Source organism: Pelophylax lessonae (assembly GCF_965119305.1).
Source record: "Pelophylax lessonae genome assembly, chromosome: 5".
NCBI classification, from domain to species: Eukaryota; Metazoa; Chordata; class Amphibia; order Anura; family Ranidae; genus Pelophylax; species Pelophylax lessonae.
In genome coordinates this window covers 399500191-399508481 of record NC_138772.1, presented here as the reverse complement: position 1 = coordinate 399508481, position 8291 = coordinate 399500191, and positions in this window count along the sequence as shown.

Sequence of the window (8291 nt, the reverse complement as noted above, 5' to 3'; positions counted from 1 at the left end):
TGGAACGACTACACACAGAATTCTCGTGGACTGAGTGGTGTCAGCCCTGCCAAGGTGTCTTTTGATAAACTACTCAAACCGTCCCACTTTCAGATCTCAACAACGTAAACACTAAGGGGTTGATTTACTAAAACAGGAGAGTGCAAAAGTGGTTAAAACCAATGCACACATATTGTGTTATGGGCCGGTTCACACCACGACAGTGCAGTAAAGTGTGTGTTACCACAACATGTGTTAATACACCATACATTAATTGGTATGCTGCAATGCCATTCATTTTAAATGGAATTCCAATGTAACTCAACTAAACCCCTGTTTTTAATGCATACTGTTAGACAGGTTAATTTGGTTTGTAAGCAAACTGATTGGTGAGTTGAGCTGGGAATTTTTTCGGTTTTTGTCTTACATGTCTTGCCCTTCCATGTGCTCTTTGCTATCAAGGCCAATTATAGGTGGGGGCAGGGGCCATTTTGTTTGTTGTTGATGTATACTGGTGAGTGGACATACTGGATGTCTTTGCTGCCATTGTGCTATAAGCTGGGCGTCCACTGTGCCCCCAAGTGCCTTTAAGGAGGGTTGGGCTACCTCCAGGCCCACCTTCCCCTTATCTATCCATTAGAATGCATGTGCTTCCACTGTGGAGACTCTCATAGATTTCAGGAGTTAGGACTGCAGGTAATACAGGGTGCCGTGAAGTGGCCCCGCAGCTTACACATGCATTTGCAAATGTGTGATAACTAAACCCCTGTTTTGAATGCATACTGTTAGACAGGGTATTTTGGTTGGTAAACAAACTGGTTGGTGAATTGAGCTGGGAATTTGTTCTGTTTTTGTCTCACATGCGTTGCCCTTCCATGTGCTCTTTGCTATGAAGACCAGTTATAGGTGGGGGCAGGGGCCATTTTGTTTGTAACTCAACAATGCCTATGCTGTAACACACCTCAGTGCACCATGTATGATGTTTTTCCTGTGTTGAGGTGCAGTCAATATATTTTGAATAGGCTGACTAATGCAATTTACCTCAGTGAGCCTCAACACACAAAGACACATATGTTATGATGTGGGGCATGGAATTGTACACCCCATTAACACCCATTATACAATAATAACATACCTAAATAATAAAGTAAACACAAGATAAAGGTTGTTGGGAAACTTTGAACATCAGCCCCTTTATTAGGTTTAAATAGAATTTAATTATAGAATACATTTTAACCTTTAATACCAAACAGAACTACAGTTAGGCATTAATAGACCAACATGTTCAGTCATCAAGAATCCACAAAAAGTGTTTACCAACAACTGTCCACCTACAATAGGCGACATTATCTCATAAAGATTGTCTGTAATGGGGGAAAAAACGGAAAGAAAAGGGGATAGTAGGTGGGGAAGCAGGTCAAAAGATCCAAAAGGAAGGCTGAAGATAATTCAGAGGTGAGTCCAGATGACACACCTGAGGTAACTGCTGACACCACTCAGTGACAGGGAGGAATATATAAGTGAAAGGTTACACTCATTGGCCAGATGTTTTCCCGCCAAAAAGGTTTATCACCAAACCAGCGCTCAGCTGATTGAAGAGATAAATCTTGCTAGCAACAGCAGGCAGCTTAACATAAAACGGAACCAGTAAAACAACCCCTGAGACATGTACTTAACAATCAACATAGTCCTCTATTATGAATAGAATTCAATAAAAAAATGGGTGATAGGGGTAACAATCCCATAGGGATCTATTTTTTTTCTTTTGTGGCCCTAACATTCTGGGTATAGTAACTAAAAATATGTGTTCACTGAAATTGCAGGATAGTTTCACTTTAATGACCACATGAAGAAGAAAGACTAGCGCTGTGGTCACTAAAACAAAAGTAGCTGAGTATTTCATAATATTATTAAGAGACAGAGATACAGTCCATGTAGATAGATTATTACATAGCTTCATGAGACAGGCTGGTCCAAAACTAATACTTCTTGTTCCTTAGGGAGGACATAAGAGAAGCAAAATTTTTAATTCCATAAATGATCTGTGAATATAAACATTCCTCTCAAATTCTTTTACATTGAAGAATTGGCTATGGAGACTTAGGCAAGCCATGACTCGAATTTTGAAAATTATTTTCTTATCGAAGAATTTTCATTTGAATTTCGCGTGAGTGGGCTGCAGCAAAGGCCGATTTTTGTGTGCCATCTAATTTGAGTGATCTGGCATGTTGGAAATGTTTTGAAAAATTATTTTCTAAACAATGATGGGAGAATCGTGTGAGAAAAATAATCAAAAAACGAATGTGTATTAGTACAAGAAAAGAAAATTCATGAAAAGAAGATTTCCAGCCAAGAAAATTATTTTCTGTAGCAACATGAGGTGAAATTGAAGGCTGGGTCGAATTTCAAAATCAATGGTGGCACCATCAGATCACAAAACACACTAAAATTCTGATTTTTGAAAGAAAATTAGTTCGAAATTCGACCCATGTATGGCCTGCATAAACTTTTTTTGTTTAACGTTTTTTCTAAATAAAAATAACCACAATATAAGTGTTATCATAATTCAAACATATTTTTCTAATAAAGTAGAACTGAGGGGAATTTTTTTTTTCTATACAGTATCTCACAAAAGTGAGTACACCCCTTACACATTTTTGTAAATATGCTGGCAACAAAAGTTAGTACATCCCTAAGTGAAAATGTCCAAATTGGGCCCAATTAGCAATTTTCCCTCCCCGGTGTCTTGTGACTCGTTAGTGTAACAAGGTTTCGGGTGTGAATGAGGAGCAGGTGTGTTAAATTTGGTGTTATCGCTCTCACTCTGTCATACTGGTCACTGAAAGCTCAACATGGCACTTCATGGCAAAGAACTCTCTGAGTATCTGAAAAAAAAAATTGTTGCCCTACATAAAGATAGCCTAGGCTATAAGAAGAATGCCAAGACCCTGAAACTGAGCTGCAGCACGGCGGCAAAGACCATACAGTGGTTTACCAGGTCAGGTTCCACTCAGAACAGGCCTCGCCATTGTCGACCAAAGAAGTTGAGTGCACGTGCTCAGCGTCATATCCAGAGGTTGTCTTTGGGAATTAGACGTATGAGTGCTACCAGTAATGCTGCAGAGGTTGAAGGGGTGGGGGTCAGCCTGTCAGTGCTCAGACCATACGCCGCACACTGCATCAAATTGGTCTGCATAGCTGTCGTCCCAGAAGGAAGCATCTTCTAAAGATAATGCACAAGACATGGACACTGGAACCATGTCCTTTCGTCTGATGAGACCAAGATAAACTTTTTTGGTTCAGATGGTGTCAAGCGTGTGTGGCGGCAACCAGGTGAGGAGTACAAAGGCAAGTGTGTCTTTCCTACAGTCAAGCATGGTGGTGGGAGTGTCATGGTCCGGGGCTTCATGAGTGCTGCTGGCACTAGGGAGCTACAGTTCATTGAGGGAACCATGAATGCCAACATGTACTGTGACATACTGAAGCAGATCATGATCCTCTCCCTTTGGAGACTGGGCCGCAGGGCAGTATTCCAAGATAATAATGACCCCAAACACACCTCCAAGACGGCCACTGCCTTGCTAAAGAAGCTGAGGGTAAAGGTGATGGACTGGCCAAGCATGTCTCCAGACCTAAACCCTTTTGAGCATCTGTGGGGCATCTTCAAACGGAAGGTGGAGGAGCGCAAAGTCTCTAACATCCACCAGCTCCCTGATGTCATCACGGAGGAGTGGAAGAGGACAGTGCCAACCTGTGAAGCTCTGGTGAACTCAATGCCCAAGAGGATTAAGGCAGTGCTGGAAAATAATGGTGGTCACACAAAACATTGACACTTTGGGCCCAATTTTGACATTTTCAGTTAGGGGAGTTCTCACTTATGTTGCCAGCGGATTCGACATTAATGGCTGTGTTGAGTAGTTTTGAGGGGGACAGCAAATTTACACTGTTTTACAAGCTGTACACTCACTACTTTACATTGTAGCTAGGTGTAATTTCTTCAGTGTTGTCACATGAAAAGACATAATAAAATATTTACAAATAAGTGAGGGGTGTACTCACTTTTGTTAGATACTGTATATTTTAGATAGAGTAAGGGGAGGTTATAATCGCTTTGAGTTTTTTTTTTTTTTGCCATGTTTGTCCCATTAGGGAGATTTCCCCTCACTTCAATCCCTGGGTCACCAGGGTCACCAGAACTAGGGTCCCCATTGGACGATTTCCCCTCTATTCCTGTTCTGGTGATGACCCAAATTTGGGATCTTCCTTCCTGTTCACTTTTGGTGATAATGTTAAACAGGGTAAATAGAGAGGGTGATTCTCCCTAACAGGGACACAGACAGCAATAAAAACCTAACAAGGGTTCTAATCCATCTCCAATCTATCCAAAACTAAAAAAAAAGTTTTGCCTTTAGTTATACGTTAAGTGGTGGTTATGTTTTATATCAGTTAAAGCGGACCTATCATTACAACTAACACTGTGAATTAGTCAATAGAGCATCGTTACCAAATCACATTTATATGTGCTGAAAAAGTACCTATATCTTCCTACAAATTTTAACATCTGTTTTGAAAAATCCCAGCCTATGCCATTTAAATCACGAGGTCTCCAGCTTCCATTGATAATGTCTGGGTCCCTTGCAATATGCAGGGACTCTCATGGGGGAGTACAAAGAGTGTTTTTTGCCCTGTTCTCCTTCTCCTCTCTTTCAGGTTGCTATTGGTTTCTCTCCTCAGTTTTCTCCCATAGCAACAAGCAGCTAATTGGAGCTTTTTGGCGGGTCTACATTCGCGCCGTTCTGGAGCCAATATAAGCCGGATTGTTCCCTCACGCTGTCAGCCACCTGAAGAGAAATCGACCGCGCTCCTTCCCACCCTCCTTCCCACCCTATGTCACGGTGTTGTTTAGTGGGGTTTGTCATTCAGTCTAGTCTGGATGGACAGCGGTATTTGATTTGATGTATTTGCTAAATAGAGGCATATGGAAATTTAAATATGCAGAGATTTAAGTTTGGTTATTGTAATTAATAAACCTTCGTTACCCTTAAATAAACACTGTGGCCAGTTCTGACCATGTCAGACTCTTTATTTGTGTGGTTATATTGCTACACTGAGCAAAATTATAAACGCAATACTTTTGTTTTTGCCCCCATTTTTAATGAGCTGAACTCAAAGATGTAAGACTTTTTCTATGTACACAAAAGGCCTTTTTCTCTCAAATATTGTTCACAAATCTGTCTAAATCTGTGTTAGTGAGCACTTCTCTTTTGCCGTGATAATCCATCCACCTCACATGTGTGGCATATCAAGATGCTGATTAGACAGCATGATTATTGCACAGGTGTGTTTTAGGCTGGCCACAATAAAAGGCCATTCTAAAATGTGCAGTTTTATCACACAGCACAATGCCACAGATGTTGCAAGTTTTGAGGGAGTGTGCAATTGGCATGCTGACTGCAGGAATGTCCAACAGAGCTGTTGCCCTTAAATTGAATGTTCATTTCTCTACCATAAGCCATCTCCAAAGGCGTTTCAGAGAATTTGGCAGTACATCCAACCGGCCTCACAACTGCAGACCACGTGTAACCACACCAGTCCAGGACCTCCACATCCAGTATCTTCCCCTCCAAGATCATCTGAGACCAGCTACCTGGACAGCTGCTGTAACAATCTGTTTGCATAACGAAAACATTTCTGAACAAACTGTCAGAAACCATCTAAGGGAAGTTCATCAGCATGCTCGTCGTCCTCATCGGGTTCTCGAACTGACTGCAGTTCATTGTTGTAACGGACTTGAGTGGGCAAATGCCCACATTCGATGGAGTCTGGCACTTTGGAGAGGTATTCTCTTCACGGATGAATCCCGGTTTTCTTAGATCTTTGAGTTCAGCTTATGAAAAATGGGGGCAAAAACAAGTGTTGCGTTTATAATTTTGTTCAGTAAACTTTATGCTATCCCATGTCAAGCACCTTCAATTAGCACAGCATCAAAAACCTGTCTCCATGAACATAGAAAGTTACAAACTGTGTTAAGAAACTTTTTTTTTTTTTTTTTTTTTTTTTTTACACTAGCAATTGCTGGTCAGTTTCACAAATATATTGAAAAACATTACATATAAATACCACCTATAGGTGATTACCTTTCATTTGAACGAGATTCTACAGGCCAAAAAGCATTCAGTATTCCCCGTAAGGATACCTGGGCTTAATAAAGGAGATCTATGGTCACTGCATGGACTTTCATTTTATAACATCACATAATAATAAAGACAATAATTATTTTTGAAAATCCAATATAGTCTTACTCGAAAAATCTCTTTTCATGCTACGAGTTCCGCCTGTCTGCTGGCCACTTCTTTCCACAACTTCCTGGATTCCCTGCACGCTTTGCAGCTTCTCCTCTGCTATTTTCTTTCAATTCGTAAGGACTACATATCACATAGTACATTGCCTGCAAGCAGAGATTCCTGTACTGCCTCTTCCTCCTGGAACTCCTCCCCTCAGCACCTCTGTAGTTCAGAAGGCAGGCTCTGTGATATGAGTGACACAGCAGTCCCTACTCACATAGTGAATACGAGCCACAGAATTCCAGGTGGTAAATGGGTGGGGATCTTCATAAAGTAAATTTACACACACTACAAGATCATTCAGAAAATAATAAGAGTAGGCTAGAAATAATTGAAGTACAATGTGAGAATTAAAGTAGAACTATAGGCAAAACATTTTATTTTTCATTTTGGCTAAAGCAAGGTAGAATTATAACCCCTGTCAGATTTTTTTTTCGCCATCTGTGTCCCATTACAGTGATTTCCCTTCATTTCCTGTCTCATAGCCAAACAGGAAGTGAGAGGAAATTCCTGCAAATTAAGGGAATTTCTTGAGGACCCCCAGGTCATCAGAACTAGTGTCCCGGGGGCGTGGCTAGGTCATGGCGGTGTGAAGACGTGCTTCTCTGGTGCTCCCGCTCCCTAGCCTCCCTAACCGGCTTAAATTGGCATTCCTAGGCTGTCATGAGCACCTACAAACAGCGGAGGACGAAGGCTGCTTCCCGGGCTACGCCATCGGCTCCTATTCGCAGCTTCTTCCAGAGCTCCCCGACCCCGGGACCGCTATCTCCGATGGTAGGCCTCAGCAGCGGCCTTGCCCGGACCGCCACATCGCCTCCACAGCTGCCTGCTTCTCCCCAGCTCCACACCACCGCGACGATGTCTCAGGGCTCCCTCCCTTCGTCACAGACCTCCCTGCTGGTTCCCCCGGAGCAGGAGAGAGACATTTGGGCGCTTCTCCGCTCCCTTCCTACGAAGCGGGACATGGAGGACATCGTGGCCCAAGTTGCAGAGCAGCACCGCCGGGATTTTGCGGCCATAACGGCTGAAGTAACTCAAGTTCGGGGGCGAGTGGCGGCGGGTGAATCCGCACTTGGAGATCTCCAATCACGGGTGGCCCACCTGGAAAGGACCCAAGCTTCCCACGCCGATGCACTGGCGGAACACCAGCTCCAGATGAAAGACATGGAGAACCGGAGCCGCCGTAATAACCTGCGGCTCCGTGGCCTACCTGAAGCGACGGGTTGGGAGGACCTGGTGGTGATGGTCCAGGCTATCTTCTCCAGACTGATGCCACAGGACCCCCCGGTGGACTTTCTTTTTGACCGGGTACACCGGGCTCTGGGCCCCCGCTCGATGGATGCAGACAGACCGCGGGATGTGATTTGCCGCCTTCACAGATACTCGGTGAAGGAGCAACTACTGCGGGCGGCGTGGTCCCACGGCCCGGTGGACTTTGATGGGGCGCAGATCGCCGTCTTCCCGGACATCTCGAGAGGTACCCTGACCCGCCGGGCTATGCTAAAACCTCTTCTGGAAAGACTCCGCTCCCGGGACGCCACCTACCGCTGGGGGTTTCCCCTGCAACTGACGGTCCGACGGAACGGATCTTCGTTTACCCTCCGTAGGCATGCTGATCTCCCGGCCTTGTATCGTTTTGCAGGCCTAGCTCCCCAGGACTTACCAGACTGGATGGCGAGGCTCCCGGACCGTGCGGCTCGCCCCCCGGTCGGTGGCCCCTCGCGGGCTCGATCACGGGGATCGCAGCGCTCTCACGGTCCTTGAACTCGGGCTCCACCGGTCCGGCGGAGGCTTCCCCGGAAGATTAGCCTGCTGCTGCCTGCAACCGTGAGTTTGACTGTGGCCCTGTGGTATCCCTTTGCTCTGCTTCCCTCCCTACCCCCCAGGTGTTCCATATAGTGCCCCATAGACCTGTCCCGCAGGTGCTCTGTACTGTCCATCCCCCTCCCTGCATGCTCCTTGCTATTA